The 21,111-nt window shown below is 45.2% G+C and overlaps 1 long non-coding RNA gene across 3 annotated transcripts in view; it reads right to left on the bottom strand.

Moving 5' to 3' along the window:
• LOC102951923 overlaps positions 1–21,111 on the bottom strand; it is a 53,481-nt gene that overhangs the window by 9,277 nt on the left and 23,093 nt on the right. For all 3 annotated transcript variants that reach the window (XR_006213822.1, XR_006213823.1, XR_006213821.1), the window contains exon 3: positions 2,022–2,195. This is a non-coding gene — a long non-coding RNA (uncharacterized LOC102951923). The remainder of the gene's footprint in view (positions 1–2,021; positions 2,196–21,111) is intronic.

The following is a 21,111-nucleotide window of genomic DNA, read 5'->3' as shown; positions in this document are numbered from 1 at the left end:
CAGAGTCAGGGATGTGTTCTGTGCTGGGCACAAGGGGGGGGCACTCGAATGAGCATCCCCTATGGCCAGGTTTTCCTTCCCTGTTTTATTTTTCTTCCTAGCTCCTTTTAGCCTGTTTTTCAGTTTATTTGCCTGTCTCTTCTCCTCACTCCCTTCCCCACCTCAGAATGTTGGCCGCATAAAGCAGGGCGTTTTGTCTTTATTGTTCATTGCTTTATTCCCAGGATCTAGAACAGTGCCTGGCACATAGTATGTGCTCAAGTAAAATGTGCAGAAGCGATGAATGTCTGAATGCACCCTCCCCCCCACCCCTGCCCCCAGCTATACAGCTCAGAGTGCCTGAGTGCTGACACCCGTCTACCACATGTGATTCCTCCCCTTCTGCAGCAGCAGGAAACGGGGGAAGTCCCAGGGAGCCTACCTCCTAAACCATGAAGAATATGCTCATTGTTTATGATTTTAATTCCAAAACTGCTTTGGGGGAAGACGCGGGGGCTTCACACGCACAACCTAGATATTCCCCGAAAAATCTGGAATTATGGACTAACCATTAGCTGAGGGAGGACAGAGCAGGCCAGGATGATGCAAAAGCCCAAGCGAGCTGGCAGCCAAATGAAGTTATAGCCAGTTGACAGGACAATGGCATGAACAAAGGCCTCACTGCCTCCTGGAACGGTTGCCAAGCATTGTGACACAGGGCTAATCGCATCTGAGCGCACCGTGCAGCACAGGAGTGGCCTCGGGGCTGGCAGGGCTCCAGTCACTGCCACCTTGCCTGAAGAAGCCCATTCATCACAGTGCGGGGCCAACAGGGTGCACCCTAATTACACACAGGGAGCGAGGACCAAAGTGGGGAGAGCAAGTGCCTACTGGTCCCCTTGGAAACAAATGCAAGAAAATAAAAAGCCATGGGTGGAAGTAGATGTTCGAGTCTAGCCAGGGTTGCCGGGGAATTCCGTGTCCATGGGGGGCTGTTTACCTCCAAGGCTGTGGCCCAGGGGGCTTTGGTCAAGCTCGGGCTCATGTCCTTGTCTGTGGGCAAAGATTTTAGAAACCTGGGCTCAAATCCTGGCGAGCCCTCCAAACTGGGGTTCCAGGCTGCAGTGGCCAGAGACCTGGTGCTCATTTTGAGCTCTGTGGCCCCAGGCAAGTCCATCCATAAGAGGTGTGGATGCACGGAGAGGATTTATCTGCTCTGCTAACCTAACAGGTTGATTGGGAAAATTAAAACCATGGGGCCAAAGGAAAGGCCTAGGGAATCATAAGGCCTGGAGTTCAGGAAGGCATGGAGGGATGCAGCCATGTTCCCCACCTGCCCCAGGGAGGGGAATGTGCCTAGGAGACAACAGCCAACCCCTTGAGGGTGACCTTTAGTTACCCGTGGAAACCAACTGGCTTTTTCATGGCACACCCGTCATCTGCAGGGGAGATGCCTTTTCAGAGCTCGGGGTGGTTCTTAGAATTGCATTTAAGGCTCCTTGATGGACAACGTGGTGGAGGCCCGTAGGCACACAGTTCATTTGGGTTATTCTGAATGATTACTTTAGGCAGATAAATTTATAATCAGCTCATAATCACATGGCATTTTCCATTTTGTAAAGTTCATACAAATTTAATCTTTAACACCAGAAGATTGGCATTGTTATGCTTATTTTACAAAGCATAATTTTAAAGGATCAGAGAGGGTGGGTGAATTTCCTAAAGCCACACAGCCAGTTTGTATCAGAGACAGGCTTTGAGTCCAGGCTTCTGATGGCAGGTTAGTTTGGTGCCCGCTGTATAGACACAACTGTCTTTCCTTCCGGAGTGTCCTCTTCTCCTTCTTTTTTAGGATCTTTCATTTGGGACCCACTTTTGCTGTTTGCATTGCTTAACCACCTTCCCTGACAAATCCAAGCAGAACACTCTTTCTGAAGGGGACAGTCTGTAACACAGAATTCTCCCTGGGAAAAGCTGAGCCTGGGCAACTTTCTGAGCAGGTGCTATTCCACTGGGGTACTGAGCATGCCAGGGCACCTTACCTCATGTGCACCACACTGCCCTGGGGACTGCAGACACGACTATTCCAACAGCTACAGCCGCTGAGAAGATGGCAACAGGTCTCCCAGGCACGAGATGATGGACACTCTTTCTCCTTAAAATAACTACAGTGCATCTACTCCCCTGTGGAGAGCTCGTGTCTGGGTTTTGGAACACTGGGAATAAAACAGACAGAAGAGGACTTTAGTTTATAATAAAAATTACTGTGCTGTCTGGTTTTTAAATGACATTTCACATATCACTAACCATGCTCACATTGTTACCACACGTAATCCTTACAATAGCCCTGTGAGTGGAGTTATAACCCTCGGAGGTATTATAATTCCCATTTTAAAGACTGAGGACACCGAGGCTTAAAGGGGCATAGATTACTTGTCCAAAGTCACAGGGCTGATACATGGTACAGACGGACCAAAGACCTGGTTCTTCTGCCCACAAGTTCAGGGCTTTACACAGATGGCAACATTTTTTTTTACTTTCCATGGGTGAGAAGTTCATTAACAGTAAATTCAAAGGTTGATTAGAGCTAGGCACTTCTAATGGGGATCCCTTTAAATTCCTTGTAATATTATTACTTACCTCTTCTCCAAGAATCATAAAATCAGGCTAATGATACCTAATCAACACCCATCACAGACCCACGATCCGGTTTCTTAGCAGGTGTTATATGGGGACAGAAGGCATGGATTAAGAAACTCATCAGTCATTGCTTGAGGTTTGGTGCGTGGGTGCTGCCTGGGACTCTGCCTTTAGAGATTTCAGCCTGGCTAGTGTTACTTCAACAAGTATTCACAGAGCAGCACCAGGTTTCTTGCCTGGATGCCCACAAAACTGAGGATAAATGTGTATAACAGTCTCTGTCTTTGAGGAGTTTACAATTCGGTAGGAAGGTGAGATTTGTTAATGAAATTTTGAATGGCAACGTACAAACCAGAATGGAATTAAGGGTGCATCTGTCTGATACGTAGTCTGAGAAGGCTTCATGAGGGAAGTAGGGCTTGAGTGGGTCTCAAGAATAGGTAGGACTTGGAAGGGGAAGAGGAGGAAGGTTTTCCATTCTGGTTGAGGATAAAGTACCAACAGCAGATGGGGTGTGGGGGATGCATGGCTCCTAGCACTCTGGCCACTGTGCACACGTCACCTGAGTCATGGGAGAGCCAGGTTTTAATCTCTGAGCCTTTGTACCTGCCATTTCCTCTTCTGAAAAGACCCTTTCTCCCTTGCTTTCTTGTTCCTGTCTCTTATGCCCCATCTACCTGTTAACACTGGTCAGTTCAACCTCCCTTCTGTTATGAGACCACCTCCAACCCCCTTGCAATGCTTTGCCTTCCTTTTCATGGCCCTGACCATGTGGCATGATAATGTGTTTGTAAGTCTGTGATGCTTGAGAACAAGGATTCCCTTCTCTGATTAATTTTTGCATGGCCATTTATTGAACAAATACAAATGAAAGATGGAAATGCAGATCGAATGAGTGAATCTGCAAGAAGAATCCTGCTACGGGACCATACGGGCTGACACCCAGAACCAGTGGGACCCTGGGCTATTGCATGTATGATGTCTAATAAGTCTGAATTAATGATTCTTCAATGAATGAATGGTTGCTAGATTGACTGAGTTTTATATATACATCATGATGAAAATCCACTATCACTATTCAGATAACCTGGTTGATGTTTTTGTTTTGACCTTATTTCCTTAAAGTCCATGAGGCTAAGACCTGAAGGATTAGTAGGCTTAAATCCAGGGAAGGGTCAAAGCAGGCAGAGCCCCCAGGCAGTGGCCAGAGGGAAGGGAGACTGAGGGCCGAGCTCAGAATTTAGCAACAGCCAGCAGGTGACAGGCAGAGCCTGGAAAGGCAAGAGAAGGGCTGGAGAAGTGAGCAGGAGCCAGACCAGGAAGGGAATTCAACTCATTCCTGAGGACAATGGGGCACAATTAGACCTTTAAGCAGGGCGTGTTATAGAATTATTAGTTTTTCTTTTTTTTTTTTTCTTTTTAAAAGACAGAGAGAGAAGAGAGAGCGCGCGTGCACGCCTACAGCAAGGGAGGGGCAGAGAGAGAGAGAGAGAGAGAGAGAGAGAGAGAGAGAGAGAAAGAGAGAACCAGAATCCAAAGCAGGCTCCAGGCTCCAGTCTCTGAGCTGTCAGCACAGAGCCTGATGCGGAGCTTGAACCCATGAACTGCAAGATCGTGACCTGAGCCAAAGTCAGCCGCTCAACCGACTGAGCCACCGAGGCGCCCCCTAGCTTTTGTTTTAAAAAAAGAGGACCCCGACTGAAATGGAGAGAGTGCACCAAGGCAGAGCAAGACTTAGGACCCAGAAGACTGGATTTCAGGATGCTACAGCGACCTGACTGTGAGCTGAGGAGGCTGTACTGGGGGGTGGCTGTGGGGATGGAGAATAGCAGATGGGTTTGTGAGCTGGACAAGCGGCAGCTTGGCCTGGCAGGGGGCAAGGGGTGCTGGTGACGCAGGTACAGGATGAGAATTCTAAGGAATGTGGCTCAGGAAGCCAGGTGGATCCCAGCTGAGATGAGGGACTCTGGAGGAAAGGTACAGTTGGGCTGTGAGGGATGAAAGAATGCGTTATTTCCAGAATTTGTCTATACAAAGGCATTGCTCTCAGTCTAAATTGTACGCTATAGAGAGACGTAGCTATACAGAGATATTGATATATCATGCTTTCTCAATTAACATATACTTTCCTATGTTATTACAGATGCTTCCTAAACATTATTTTTAATGAGGAACAAACTGTGAATAAATAAGCAAACTGTCAGGGAAAGTGAGTCTTGAGGGTTTCCCGTGTTATACAGATGTAAGCACAGGCCAGCAGCCCAACCAACAGACCTTCCAGGACGGCCTGTTCTCCTCACAGTCAGTGACATAAAGAACACAAAGAGAGCCGACAGTTACACCCAGAAGGCCCTGGGAGGCTCTGCACCACCCAGGGCAAAGTCTCTGTCACAGGCACATAGCCTGCAAAAGGTACAAGGGACCCAGAGAGCAGTCTTGGGCTCAGCAGATGAGGGGGAGATCCAGGACATGAAAGTCTGAAGAAAACATCTGGAGGAAGCTCAGAGGAGAAAATGAGACTGTGTTTTTGAGGGCATTTTGTAATCTCAGAAGCTGAATACAAGTTTAAGGGGCTATCATTCATTATTACTCACATTCAGAATCACCAGTTCAAAACCGACGGAAGCTTTCCTAATATTCATCTATAAAGCAGCAGGGGTACAAAGGAGACTTTTTGCTACACTTCCCTTTTGCATCTTTTGACTCATTCAACAGTAATTTTAAAAATTACATCTATGCAAACCAATTTTGTCTGTTTATTAACAGTAGTGATGGAGAAACGAGTCAGGTCAGGAGAAACAAGTCAGGATTTTTCGACTTGTCCAGAAAGAAGTCATATAAAGAAAGGTAAGGGCTGCATCTCACAGTGGCTTTATTCATTTGAAAAGCATAATGCCCATTCCGAGAATAACATTAAATAATCACATGCTGAGTTAAGACAAAATGAGCCACAATAGCTTTAGGGGAGAATGGCATGGCATTAATGTACAGGACTTATATTCCAGTTGGGCTAACCCTCTTGGTGCCTCAGTTTGTTGACCTGTAGAATGGGTATAACAAAACCTACCATGAAGAATCATTATGAGACTCAACTAGGATAACTTCTGTGAAGGCAGCTAGAACCAATGACCTACAACTCTATCCATGTCTGTTCATCGAATCTTAGAAATAACAATTTTGCCTGATTATTTTTTATTACATAGTAAGTTGTTTCTGGAAATAAGCAGTGTAGGGCTAGGATGGGGTGACCAACCCTAGGTGAGGGTTCAGGTTTGCCCATGACTGTTCCTGTTTTATATCAAAATCCTATAACTCAGAAAATCCCTCAGTCCTGAGCAAACCAAGAGGTTGGCCAACCTAGCAATAATGGTCATCAATGATGCCATCCAGAACCAAGTTATAGGGGCACATGGGTGGCTCAGTCGGTTAAGCGTCCGACTTCAGCTCAGGTCATGATCTCATGGTTCCTGAGTTCCAGGCCCATGTCAGGCTCTGTGCTGACAGCTCAGAGCCTGGAGCTGGCTTTGGATTCTGTGTCTCCCTCTCTCTCTGCCCTTCCCTTACTCGCACTGTCTCTCTCTCTCTCTCTCTCTCTCTCTCAAAAATAAATAAACCTTAAAAAAATTTAAAAAGAAGAACCAAGTTACAGTCTTTCTTTCTTGTTTTGTTTTTTTTTAAACTTGGCCCTTCTGACTGTTGCTTATTGCCTCATGGTTGCAAGATGGCTATTGCAGTTCCAGTCATCATGTCCGCATTCCAGGTAAGAAGGAAAGGGAATTGGCAAAATGGTCAAAGGCTCCTCTTAGAGAGGTCTGCCTTATTCTGGAAAGAAAGCTTTCCTCGAAGACTTGCACTTATACTTCATTGGCAAGCACTGTTTCGCAAGGCCACTTCCATCTGTGAGAGTAGCTGGGAAAACAACTGAGTACAGTTGACCTTTGAACAATGTGGGGATCAGGGGCACAAAGTCCCTGTGCAGTGGAAAATCCATGTATAACTGTGATACCCTAAAAACCTCACCTCTACTGTTGACTAGAAGGCTTATCATTAACATAAACAGTAAATCAATATGCATTTTTTTAAGTTTATTTATTTATTTTGACAGAGACAGAGATAGTGTGAGTGCAGGAGGGGCAGAGAGACAGGGAGAGAGAGAATCTGGCAGTGCAGAGTCCGATATGGGGCTTGAACTCATGAAACCGAGAGATCACGAGCTGAGCCGAAATCAAGAGTCAGACACTTAACCGACTGAGCCACCCAGGCACCCCAATCAATATGCATCGTATAGGTTATATTATTACATACTCTATTAATAAAGCAAGCTAGAGAAAAGAAAATGTTATGAAGAAAATCATAAGAGAAAAAACTCTTAAGGTACCGTATTGTAAAAATCCATGCACCGGTGGACTCATGCAGTTCAAGCCTGTATTGTTGAAGGTTCAACTGCATTAAGTTTCCAATCTCCCCCCAAAAGAGAAGGCCAGGAGAAGAAGTCATAAAACCCTCTGGGTGGGCAATCCATAGTGTCCGCTACAACCCCCCTTTATTACACCCAGCCAGTGCTGGGCACCTGCTATGTAGACATGGTGCTCAGATCCGCAAAGGGCGGAGAGACGAATGACGTAGGGCCCTCACGCCAGGGAAGCTCATGGTCTGGCACAGCCTGACATAAGACAAGGGGGGATATGTCAGAAGGCAGCCCTGACAGAGTGGGAAGTGTGCTGGCAAATCTGGCCCAAGATGCAGGGGGGAATGACAAGGCTGGTGGATTAGCCAGGCAACAATGAACATGATGTATTTTCCAAGTGAGGATAAACCCCAAAGTATGAGGGCAGGACTTGGCAGCAAGAAAGCTCCCAAAAGAAGAACCAGTGGGTGTGAGAAAAAGGAATGCGTGTATAGGGTAAGCGCCTCTTATCTCTGAAGATGACTTGGCTTTGGAGGCCTCTGGTTATTGCTATGGCTTTAGGGAGTCATTTTGAAAACAGTGTGTGCATGGCAGTTCTGGGTGACCTTGGGGCACAACCCACCAGAGCTGTAAGAACTCCTCGTGGAGACAGGTCACCTCACGTAAACGAGGTTCTAAACCCACCCTTGAGGAAGAGAAAGCCAAACTTATGTATCTTCTGTCTGAGGATCCTGTTGGGTACCCAAGCCCTCACCTTACCTTTGCTTCCTACCCTTTTGGTCTCTGAAGCCAGCCCCCTCCTCACTTCCCAGCCTCTCTGCTTCCCCAGCTCAGTTGTTCAATCCACCCCCAGGCCGGCCCCTGACCCAGACAGTGCAGGGGTGGAGGTCCCAGTTGCCAACAAGGGCTGATGCCCGATGCCAGAGACCTACCTAGGTCTCTAGGCGAGTGGCAGCATGTCTGATCTTGCCTGGGTAGGGTGTTGGCCCAGACCACAGTACGGCTCCTGCCTTCATCCGCTCTCAGGCTGCCGCTGAGCCACTGGAGCAGATCTGTAACTGTCCTTCGCAAGCCCTGCATTATTTCATGGAAGCAGCAGAAAACCCCACAAGGTGGAGAGAGTTATCCCCAGGTAGCCCAGGAGGAAATAAGCCTGGGGAAGTTAGGTAAACTGCCCTAGATTACCAGGCTGTTGAGTGGGAGAGGCGGGATCCAAAGCTGGGTTGGATTTGAAGGCCTCTGCTTTTATCGCTGTTCCTCACCCATTTCTTGATGCACAGCTAAGCTCTCTCTCCCCAGTCCCCTTGTCTGCAAGCTTCTCTTTGCCCAGACCCCTGGCCCTGATGGCATCCTCTCACAGAGGGTCTTGGTTGCCAGAGCCTGTGAGGAAGCTTCATTTATTACTCCACTCAACAAATATTTACTGAGTTTCCCCTATTTGCCAGGCACTGTGCTGGATTGCTATGTTATTTTCTGGCTGCCTGAATTTGCCCACAGCTGGGCCCGCTGACTTTGAAGCAACGCAGAGCTTGCTCTGTCCTAGGGGCACCAGGCAGAGCTTATGGCCAGCTCCAACTAGTCCCAGTGGCACAACTGGACCCCACTCCCGTCTCCCCTGTGCGTTGATGGCCCACTCTGGCTTTGCTTCTTGCGTTTCTTGCCAGACCTGTCTGCAGTCTGGGCTTGGCATGGTTACCTCTGAGGCTGTTCCAGTAATGACAACTCAGCTAATCACTGCTGTCCTCAAAGTAAGGTGTTTGGAAGATGGCAAAGGGTTGAAACAGCCACCAGATCCATCTGATTCTTGATAAACAATATGGTGAAAGTGGAGACTACAAGGGAACATATTTTGGAGGGATGAGCTGCCAATAATCACTCTTTCCTCATTGGATGGAGGGTCCTAGAGGGGTGCTCTAGAGGCACAAGAAACTGAGACTTGGAGGGGTAAAAGGGTAAAACCCCAGTTTACTCAATGTTATTGTATTTCTTCTATTCATAAAAGTAACACACAGTCATTGTGGAAAATTGGAAAGTACTAAAAAGTATAAAGAGGGGCACCTGGGTGGCTCAGTCAGTTGGGCGTCCAACTCTTGACTTCAGCTCAGGTCATGATCTCATGGTGGTGGGATCAGGCCCCGAGGTGGGCTCCATGTGAGCAAGGATTCTGCTTGGGATTCTCTCCCTTTTTCTTTCTCTCTCTCTCCCTTCCCCACTTGCACACATGTGCATGTTCTCTCTCGCTCTCTCTCTCTCTCAAAATAAATAAACGTTGTTTTAATGTTTATTTATTTTTGAGACAGAGAGAGACAGAGCATGAATGGGGGAGGGTCAGAGAGAGGGAGACACAGAATCTGAAACAGGCTCCGGGCTCTGAGCTGTCAGCACAGGGGCCCGATGCGGGGCTCGAACTCACGGACCGCGAGATCGTGACATGAGCCGAAGTCGGCGCTCAACCGACTGAGCCAGCCAGGCGCCCCAAATAAACGTTGTTTTAAAAAGTATAAAGAAAAAAATAAAAACATTCTGTGATACCATTACCCAGAAATGGTAACCACTGTTAACATTTTGTGTGTTTACTTCTAGATTTTTGTCTATGCTATATGTGGATTTATTCTGTACATACTAATCTGTATTGAACTTTTATCATATAACATTATATTGATATCCCTCTTGACCAATGAAAATGCTATTTTCAGTGGCTGCAGAGTATTCCATTATATGGCTGTGCTCTAATTTGTTTGGGTTGTTACCTCCCCAGCCCCCTGTTGTCCCATATAAGCAATACTGAGATGAACATCTTTGTACCTAAATATTTGTGCATACATCTGACTTCTTCCTTGGGCTGAATTCTGAGGGACACAGTGTGACAAACCATGTTGGCATGGTCTGTCTGTCTGCCCAAAAAGGAAGAATGAGGGTGACAGTAGTCAAGACCAGGCTTTCTGAACTCTGAGGATACCCAAAGGGGGAGTTGCTGAAGCAGAGAGCACCCCAAAGCTTCACTTCTCTTACAGGCTTTCTTTGAAGGATCCCTGCTTTATTACTCAGAACTCTCTAGCTCAGCAATCTGCTGAAACCAGCTCAAATAGACAATAGAAATGGAGACAAGAATGTCAGGCAGGAACCCAGCTCGTCCTCAGAGAGGGCCTGGGAAGGAGGACTGCCATGCAGCCTTCCCCCCCCCCTCCCTTCTCCTCCCCCCGTTGTTTCCCATGGGCCACTGGGTCTCCAACTTGAGAGAGCACCAGAATCACCTCCAGGCTTATTAAAGCACCAAGTGCTGGGAAGCCCATCCCCACGTTTCTGACTGAGGACGTCTGGGGCGGGACTGAGCATCTGTGTTTCTAATACATTCCCAGGTGAGGCTGACGCTGCTGGTCCAAGGACAAGGCTTTGAGAGCCAATGCTAGAATACAGCATGGAGGTTGGTGGCAGGGCAGACACCCTCCAAAGGTGCCACCACACCCTGGTGTCTGAGTGAATCCTGCCCTCTCACTATGACCCTGCCTGGTGGCACCAAAGTAAGGATGTTACCACCTCCTGTCAGAAGAAGACTCTCCCTGCCAAGGGAAGTAGGCCCAATAGGGGAATGAGGTCACTAAGGCCTTTTTTCTGGGAAATGCCTCGGTCAGAGCCCAGGCAATTCTTTCACAGCCTAACGTCCTTTCCTCCTGCCTGACAGCTGGATGTGGAGCAGTGGTTAAGGACCATCTCCCTGTCTCAGACCACTTACTCCACAGGGCTCCTCTGGGCCGGGTACCCATCAAGGAGGGCTTGCTGGGAAAGTCTCAGTGACCCCTTGCAAGATATGGCCACCAGTAAGGAAGAGCCCTTCCCTAGGTCTGGTCGCTTGAAGCCTCACCAGACAGTGACTCCAGGAGGCAGCCAACGGCGGGGAACTTATCATCTGCTGTGAAGCTATCAAGGAGCCTGGTAAAAAAACAGCAACATGACTTCGTGAGAGGTCCTGTAAGACTATTAAAGAAGGACTGCTCTCCTACTTGTACCAGGAACAAAGTGTCTTACGTTGATTGTCTGACTTGATCTTCCCTACAAACCTATGAGTGTACTATTATCCCCATGGTACCGATGGAAGAACTAAGGCACAAAGGCTAGGTTGCTTGTTCAAGGTCACTCAAGCTCTTTTTTGTTCTTAATGTTTATTATTTAGAGAGAGAAAGAGAGAGTGCGTGCACGCAAGCGAGTGAAGGGCAGAGAGAGAGGGAGACACAGAATCCGAAGCAGGCTCCAGACTCTGAGCGCAGAGCCCAATGCGAGGCTCGAACTCACAAACCATGAGATCATGCCTTGTGCCGAAGTCGGATGCCAACCGACTGAGCCACCCAGGCGCCCCAAACTCACTCAAGCGCTTAACCACCACTTTATACTGCTCTGGGGAGAAGCCAGAAAACTGAAAAAGGGCAGAGGGAAGGGAATGAACACATACATGTTTCTACTCAATCATCGTATCAACACTCTGTGGAGGGGAGTATTATTCCCATTTTATAGGCAAGGAAACTGAGACTTAGTAAAGAAGCTCCCCAAGGTCACACAGCTGGTGAGTGCTGCCCCAGCCACGGAGCCCAGGCTTGTCAGCTCCCGAAGCCCATCTCCCCCCCACATCTACCATTACCTTCCCAGGAGTGATGAATTGTAACTGGGGAAATGGGCAGGCCTCAGCATAGGTGGCACCGCTCAGGTGTGGTTTATTTAATGAGAGATGGGAGAGCTATCAGCATGCATGAACAAACACGTAGGGGTCATGTGAAAGTGCATGGCCCATCTGTCGATAGAGGAATGGCACATAATGGCATATTCTTTTAACAGAATTCTAACCGGACAATAAAAAATTCCTATCTGAATATTTTCACATGCACAGTGATTACAAAATTAGTACACATTAAATATTCAGGATATAAAACCATTTACTATTACTATTTATGATTTTAATTTAGTGTGTGTATGTGTATGTATGAAGATATAGATACAGATGCAGATACAAATATATATAGGTATATTATATATGTAACAGCCTAGAAGAAAATACACCATCTAGTTAAGTGGACTTTCCACGACAGTAGGCATAGGAGTTATTTTTCTTTTTTTACTTTTCTTTCTGTATTTCCCAAACACAATAATCTTTTACAACCATGAAAAGAAATCCTGTTTGTTTACAAAGATGCAAGAACATAGCTTCTGTCCTGACACCATCAGCAGGGAAAAGATGAAATCCCTTATCCTGTCCTGACCCTCTTCCTCTCCTGCCTTCCTGCTTCACAAGTTGGCTTTCCAAGATTTTTCATTCATGAGTTCTTGGTGTTTAAATACCTGTTGAAAAGTAATTTTTGTGAGGGTGAGAGGGATGGCGTTCAATGGGATCTTCTTCGAGACCTCAGGGAGGGCTCTAGCCATGCCTGGAACACACACACACACGGAGGCCCTGGCCTGCTCAGAGCTTCCTCACCTAGACAGGCTGATGTGGGCTTTCCCCTGGAATCCTCAGCAGACTTCTGAGCACATAACCTTTAAGGCTCATTTTGTTCTACCTCCTTCTGCCCTTAAATGGTTGCCTGTATAGAAAGCAAACCCTCAAACTCAAGTTGAAGGTTCTATGATCTTTAAAAGCTTTTAAAAACCAAGCCAACCTGGGGGCACCCAGGTGGCTCAGTCAGTGAAGCATCCAACTTTGGTTCAGGTCATGATCTTACAATTTGTGAGTTCGAGCCCTGCATCAGGCTCTCTGCTATCAGCACAGAGCCCACTTCAGATCTGCTGTCCCTCCCCTGCTGACTCTCGCTCTCAAAAATGAATAAACGTTAAAAAAAAAAATGGCTTAAAAAACCAAACCAACCTGGAACTTGGTTATAAATAATGATAAAACTGACTCTATATTTCTTTCTTTTTATGATTCCAGTGTCATAAATCTCCATTTGTCTTTAGAGGATTTTGACACAGAGGCTAAAGTGTTATAAAAAAACAAACACAAATTCTGGAGCTAAGTAAAAAAGAACTCAGATACAATAAATGGCCACCAAAGATTGAAACTAAAAAGCAGCTTCAATTTAAAAACTAGTCCTTAAGCTGACTTAAAAAAAGAATTCAAAAATCCCCTCCTCCCCACACCTAGATTTGAAAAGAAACTTTCCTCCTCTCCCCTACACAATATTTTTAAAGGTCTTGGGTTCCATTTTCAGACTAAGTTCTATATTTTTAAGGGTGACACATACCAAGTAACTAGAAACTGGCCTTGGCTTGGGCACCTCCCAGTTCTCATAAACATACAATCACTACTAGCTCCTTTCAGGACGATGAATCCTATTGATTGGCTCAGATCAGTCTGTGACCCAGCGGTGATATTAGACACTGGCTATAAAACATCTCCTTATGAATTTTTCATTGGCTTGAGTGTCTGGAGAGCTGGGCAGCCCCGCGCCCTCACTCTCCCTCCTTGCCCTCCCTCCTCCTCTCTGTGTCTCAGGGCTGATGATGCCACTCTGCGGGGCCACGTTATTGGATCAGAGCGATTAGCTTTACAGTCTGATTTTCTGAGTCGAATCCAATTTCTTCTTCAGGTACAGCGGGCTTTCGAGTAGTCATGTGCTTTTTGTTTTGCGATGGCATCACAGGATTACTAGCACATGCAGTAAACTGAAGTCATTTCCCATTAACTGTGTCCCATTCCCCACCATCCTAAGACAACGGGTCACTTTGCACCTGCATTCCCGAGCATTCTTGCGGACAAAGAGTGTTCTAACAGCTCAAGTAAAAGCTGACAAAGAGGCAAACTCCTGAGAAGCACTGTGTCAGGCACTTTCAAAACTACCTTAGCTCATGATTCTCCTAACAACCCTGAGGGAGGAGGAACATTATTCCCCCCTTTTACACTGCTGGAAAGTGAGTGTCTGAGAAATTCAGTGGTCTCTCAGAATTCGTGTTGTAATTTATTAAGCTCACACTAAAGGAGCTGGTAGGGTGAAGCCCCAAGACTCCAGACTCGATTGGGTGGCCAGAGCTAACCCAAGAGTCACCTTCTTTGGAGAGAACAGGGAAAACTTCACTCAGAGTAAACCCGTCTCCTGCTACGCCCCCGTGGGTTCTTATATTCTAGATCTGGACTGCAGGAAAAATTCAAGTTCTCATGTCTAGAAATAGAGTTTTGTTCCTATTAACATCTGTATCCAGGTGAAACTGAGTGAAAGTAAACTTCCAGCCCCAATTTGGGGGAGAAAATAAATAACACAAGGTCAGTAGGGTCAGCAGTGGTTGGAGTAGGGGAGAGGGTTGAAGGATTAACTGTGAGCATCGATGAGCCTTCTCTCTCATGTGTGGACTTCTCTCTGGCCCTGCTTCCTTGGTAAAACACGGAGACCCTTGGAGAAACCATTCACACGCAGTTGAGCGAGAGCTCTGAGTCCCTGTACTACGGTTGACTATTGCCAAAAGTTTTGTTGTACACATCAAGGAGGAAAGAGAAAGGTAAAGGAATCAGGAAGTGCCACATTGTAAAGGAAAGTCAGAACTCCTGCTGGTTTCAGGGTGTGTTAAGGGAATCTAGACTGTACTCAGGAATGGTGGCCATTCTTAACAAAGTATATCGTTCATCTCATTCACAGCAGCCCGCACACCCCAGCCATGAGCCTATAGCTGCTAAAGCAATGACGCCAAAAGAAATCTTTCTTTGTATCCATCTTCGTGTGCTTATTACCACACCACAACTGCACCATGTGTTCTTCATTCTTTGATACAAAGATTAAGTAAGATTAAGAAGAGACACAAACACACACCTCATGGGTCCCTTCTCGAGAGACCAGTTGAGATGAGTATATTGAGATGCCTAAGACTATGTTGTTTTTGCTCCTGATCATTAGGCCCTTTTTCCTATAGCTAACCCGTGATTTTAACACTAAAAGTCCCAAATAACCCCCGAGAAATTCCAAAAGTCAGTTACCGAGGGCAGATTGAATAGAAGAGTCATGTTGTAGACTCTTCAAAACTCACTGAACTGGAACCTTTTTTGGGATGATCATGATTTTCTAAACAGCTGCTGTTGGCACATCTATTTCATGGATATTAAAGACTTGGATGACAGGATTGCCACTCTTCACTGAGAATCTCGTGCCAATTCCACAGTTTCCAAGCCCCCAGGACCTACCTGAAATTTGTAGTTCTTGGTAAATTGTTAATCAAAGAAGATATACAAAGTCTTACATTTAACTCAAGGACAGCCATTCTGGAATATCATTGGTGAAAGGAACTCCCATCTGCCCTCTGACTTACTGCTGAGATCTACAGTCCTCTCCCAGTGGACATCTTCTCTGCTTCCTGTTGTTTTATCCTGAGGAAATATAGTCCTTGGTAGAACACCATAAAGTCACTTCCTTACAACCATGCTCTCCTAAAGCTTTGAAGGTTCTCATTTCCCTGTGTTTTAGACTATCTTTTAGTGGACTAAACAGCTAATAGTCAACCACCCCCCCCCTTCCCCAAGAGGGTTCTCTAGTTAAACCAAGTGGTATTAAGAAGAATAAAGTACAACCAAATTCTTTGAGACTATGACCAAGATGATGGAGGCTAAATGGCAGGAGAGGATCTTGGAGTCACATGAGTCCTTCAAGGGGCAAAGTCCTGGTCTCATGACAATGATGACAGGGCATCTGGGGAGGATGTTTGCATCTGCCTTGCAATTTATGGGTGGAAGAGTGGGTTGATTCTGATGACTAGGGTGAACTCTTCCTTCCTCCTCTTCCAAAAAGGTGAGTGATAAAGCATTCCCTGGTCTAGATGTGGATCCTCACATGAATATCATAGATTGTGAGCATTTATTTGTTTTCTATTTGGGTGGAAAATGTTTCTCCTAACTAGTGGTCATGGTGATCATGACACAGAAGTTACGTTTCTGCTTCCAGCTCAGAGAAATGGTGGGAGAGAAACAAACAAACAAAACAACAAACGAAGAACATCTTTTCATTTAAGCTGTAAGGAGGGGTTGCCTCTTCCATGTTACCAAATAGCTTTCAGGATCACCTTTGTAATCTCATTCACCCCTAAGACCTCCACATCCACCATGGTCAGAAGGGGATTTCACTGGCTTACAGGAAGGCAGTACTCATGCGTGTGTTTCCCAGGTGTGTCCCAGAGGCTGGAAGCTGCCTTCTCCTCCCCACTCTAATTAAAGTCAACCTTCAAATTCAATTTAGGAACACCCTGCCTGCTGTTCCAGCCCCTCATTATTCCAGCTTTGAAGCCATCAGTCGACTCATCCCACCATTAAGTGGAGACCATGCGCAGCCCCCAGATTCATCCTTTTTTAAAAAAAATTTTTTAAACGTTTTTATTTGTTATTGAGAGACAGAGAGAGAGACAGAGAGTGAGCAGGGGAGGGGCAGAGAGAGAGGGAGACACAGAATCCGAAGCAGGCTCCAGGCTCTGAGCTGTCAGCACAGAGCCCGACGCAGGGCTCAAACTCACAAACCACGAGATCATGACCTAAGCCAAAGTCGGTCGTTCAACCGACTGAGCCACTCAGGTGCACCGCCCCCCCCCCTCCCCGCCCCAGATTCATCCTTTAACCAGATCCCAGCGCCTAGCACAGAACAGGGGTCCATGATGTCATTGAACCAAGTTAATTACTCCTGGCTCCTCTCATTGTGTGGTTCCTTGCAGGTTCATATGTAGTTTCTCCTGACCTGTTGTCTCTTGCCATCCCTTGTATTTACATGTCTTTATCTTCTTCCACAGAATCCAGTCCATGCTGCTGCTCTAGGAGGTTATCAGCAACTATCTGTTGACTGGCCAATGGCAATGGAATATACAATGGGATGCTGTGTAACAGACAGATCTTAAACTGGACTGGTGTGTAGTCTGAAAATTTGGGGCAAGTTATCCAGTTAATGGTGGAGCACCTACAAAGAAACTAGTCAAACACCTCTATCTTTTCTCTGTCCTCCCTCCTGTTCTCAGCAAATTTGAGAGAGGACTCTGTCCAACTCCCTTCACCGCATAGCTTGTCCACTTAAATTTGATTTCCCACATTCCCTCTGCACAGATGCACACGTTCTGAAATTCTCACACTAACATCCAGACGTAATAGTTTTTCTTGAATTCTGTCCTCACTAATCCTCATGAATTTGATGCAGCTGCTAACTACCTTCCTGAAAAATCTCCTTCCTCCTTTGGAGTGACTGGAATACAGTTTGCCTCCCATCTCTAACTTATTTCTGTCTCCTTCCTTGGCTCCTCTTGTGCCTCACTGAAAACAGTGTGTCCTAAGATGTGTCCTCAACCGGGGTGCCTGGGTGGCTCAGTTGGTTAAGTGTCCAGCTTTGGCTCAGGTCATGATCTCACAGCTCGTGGGTTTGAGCCCCACGTCTGGCTCTGGGTTGACAGCTCAGAGCTCAGAGCTTGGAGCCTGCTTCGGATTCTGTGTCTCCCCCTCTCTCTGCCCCTCCTCCACTCACACTCTGTCTCTCTCTCTCTTTGTCAAAAACAAACATTAAAAAAATTAAGGGGCGCCTGGGTGGCTCAACTGGTTGAGCATCTGACTTCGGCTCAGGTCATGACCTCACGGCTCTGAATAATTGCCCACTCCTTCATTTCTCTCAATCCTGTATCTAGTGAGGTAACATTCATTGAGGTGACATATCTAATGAGGTGGCATTAACCGAATGCCTACCGACCCAGACTCTGGGGATGTAGTATAGAAAAAATAAAGAGGGATGAGAGGAGAGGGAGAGGGAGAGGGAGATCTTATCCCAGAGAACTTATTACGAGGGGAGGACAGAAAATTATACATTCATTCAGTGAATGTTTCTTGAGTATCTACGAAAAGCCAGGCACTGTTCTGGGTGCAAAGCCCTTCAATCCCACCTCTGCAGTCTCTCAAGTCTTTTCCAGTTGAGTTGAGGTCTGGTTAGAATTTCCAGATCAGGGGTGCCTGGGTGGTTCATTCGGTTAAGTGTTCGACTTCAGCTCATGTCATGATCTCACGGTTTGTGATTTCAAGCCCTTCATCAGTCTCTGTGCTGACAGCGCGGAGCCCACTTGGGGATTCTCTCTCTCTCTCTCTCTTTCTCTCTCCCCCTCCCTCCCTCTCTCTCTCTCTCAAGATAAATAAATAAACCTAAAAAGGAATTTCCAGATCAATATGTTTTTAAATGGGAAGAATGGGCTTGTCGCCTTTAGTAGTTTAATTTTTCCACTAGGAATTATCATGTTAGCTGTTGGTTTAAAATAGATATTTTAAAGAAGTATTTGTTTATCCTAAATTGTTATGTCTGACTTTTTCCTTTTCTATTAGAACTTATTTCCCTATCTTCTAAAGCTTACTAACAGACCCTCCAACCTCAGTCTCTGTGTTTCACCTCAGCCCAGAGGCCACTGTCAGAAAAATATTCCTGCAGCAGAGCTCTCAAGTTCACCTCCTTGTTTTGAAATGTTTGAGGGCTCAGCAAATATAATCTAAACTCTTCATTCAGGAATTCAAGACCCCCCATCCTGTGACCTGAGCTGGCTCTAATCTCTCCTTCTGGTCTTACCAGTTCCCTTTAATGTACACCTGTCTTCCATCAGATAGGTCTACTCAGTGTTCACAAACATATCCCATACTTTCTTGTCTTACCCAAAGTTGTGCCCTCCACGTGGAATGCCACCTGGTCCATCTCTATTCTCTCAAATTCTTTTCTTCTTTTTCAAGTTTCAGCTCACTTGCTTTACCATTATCATGCCATATGCCTTATTCTCCCTAAAAGCTTGCCAAGATGTTGAAGACTGAGTTCTAATCACATTTATGACAAGTCTACCCATCGCCCCACATACAACTCACAGAGGCTTTCTCATTACAGATGCTTCCTAAGTATTTACTAAATAAATGTTACCACAAACGATTTTCTAATGGTTTCACAATTACTTCTTTCCATCATAATTATAAAGCCTTCAAGAGCAGAGACCATGTTTCCTCCTTTCCCTTTGTTTTCTGCATGCTTCTTGTACAGAACGATACACAGATGACGAGTATAAATGTTAGCAGAATGAACAAGTGGGAAGTTATGCTTTATCACAGAAAAACACAGTATTATGTTCAACTCTGTAGTCCTGTTCTACAGTCTAAGATTAATGCCGTCTTCAGATACTAGGAAAAGAAAAACAAAACCGTGGCTGGTATATTAACATCTGTAACATTCGTTAGCTATTTTCTTCTTTGCGTTTCCTAAAGAACTATTGCTTCTCTGTAAGAAATCGATCACAACTTATGTGCTTATTTTGTAACTCTACTTCCCTGAACTTCACTATTAGTCCTTTAAAAAATTATCTTAAGTTTTCCTGGTAGATAATCATTATTTGTAAAGATAATTTTGCCTCTAAAATATTCTATCCTTTCTTTCTTTTTCTTATCTTATTGCATTAGTTAGAATTTCCAGATCAATATTCTTAAAATGGAAAGGATAGGCCTCTTGCTTTTAGTGTTTTCTTTTCTTATGAAAAATGATTTTTTCATTTAAATTAGATATTTGTTTTAAGAAGTATTTGTGTATCCTAAATCACTCTAACCTTTCCTTTTTATATTAAAATTTTATTTGTGCTCTTATATGATTCTCTTTTAGACGGAGCTATATAACTTAAGTGAAGAGGGGTTCTGGCAACTGTTCAACGATCTGATCAATTATAGACAGTGAAGCCAGATAACTTAAATCATGAGTCATTTGGCCTATTGCTATTGACAAAATGATCAAGAGAATTAGTGAATATTGATTAGCCTTTGTACCATTTAGACATGAACTTTCTGGGATAAAGTTGACAAAATATGGAAATACAGGTGAATTCTTCCATCCTTTTGTTCATTCATGCAAAGAACGTTTATTAAGTGCTGCTGTGTGCCAGAAATTCTAGTGCTGGGCTGTGGGAACAAACAAGACAAAGTCCCTGTTCTCATGGGGCTTTCATTCTAGAGAAGGCAAACAATAAGTTAGCAAATAAGGGCGCAAGATGTTTTCAGATAGTCGTAAGTGCTATAAAGATAATAAACTAAGGTAAAGTATTAGAGAGTGATTGATAGGACGGGTTACTCCAGTCAATGTGGTCAGAGAAGGCTTCTACAAGAAATGATATTTGAACAGAGACCTAAATGACAAGAAGCAGTTATGTGATGATGATGGGGAAACAACTGTGGGTAGAAGAAATGGCAAATGCAAAGGCCCTAGGGTGACAATGGTCTTGGCATTTCGCAAGAACAAAGAGCAGTGGAAGGAGAACAATAGGATATGGGTTTAGTTTGGTGGGAGGACCAGATGATGGTGAAAAACCTAGATTACATGTACTCATGGAAACCATTCTTAAGGATGAGGATACTAATACATTTGCTAAGATGAAATATTTATACTTAGAGGACTTACAATGTAAATTATAAATATTTCTAGAATCCACTCAAATCTCAAATCGGAAACAGGCCTAAATAAGGCAAACAAGCTTTCTCCTACATCCTCTGCGTTCTATCCCACATCAGCACCCTCATTTACTTGTGTTTTATCACCCTGACTGGCAACAAAGATCTTAGGATGACAGCATGCATTCCTGGGAGCAAAACTTTCTTACACAATAGATTGTGAGCTACTATCTTGGCGTTTTAGGCAATTCAGAGAAACATATCGTCCTAACCAGTTAGCCATGGCCTTTACAAAGCCGAAGAATCACATCATCGAGACTCAGCTGCAGCCTCATGGTAAGTTAAATAGAACCACATGACTTAGTTCCTTTCTTTGTACTCTTATTTGGAGAGAAGAACCAGCAAACGAAACACTTTCGATCCCTACTAAAATTATCCAAAAATAAAGTATGTAACAAATGGGTCTGCATGACTCAGGGTGGTCACTCTCCATATGTCTTGATTTAGACTCTGGGGCTATTTTTGATTTGTCATAGTGGCTGGCTGTTGTGGTCTCGGACCAGGCCCAGTACACTGGTCAAAGCAGTGCTTTGTCACAGCACAGAAGCTTGTGGCAAAAAACCTGGCAACTTTCTGTCCCTTTGTGAGAGAAGAACACTGTACCCCAGTTGTGGCTAGATCCTGTTGCAATGGCCTAGGACTAATC

This window comes from Panthera tigris, chromosome F3, assembly GCF_018350195.1.
Source record: "Panthera tigris isolate Pti1 chromosome F3, P.tigris_Pti1_mat1.1, whole genome shotgun sequence".
Lineage (NCBI taxonomy): Eukaryota > Metazoa > Chordata > Mammalia > Carnivora > Felidae > Panthera > Panthera tigris.
This window is presented reverse-complemented; position numbering and strand designations above follow the sequence as displayed.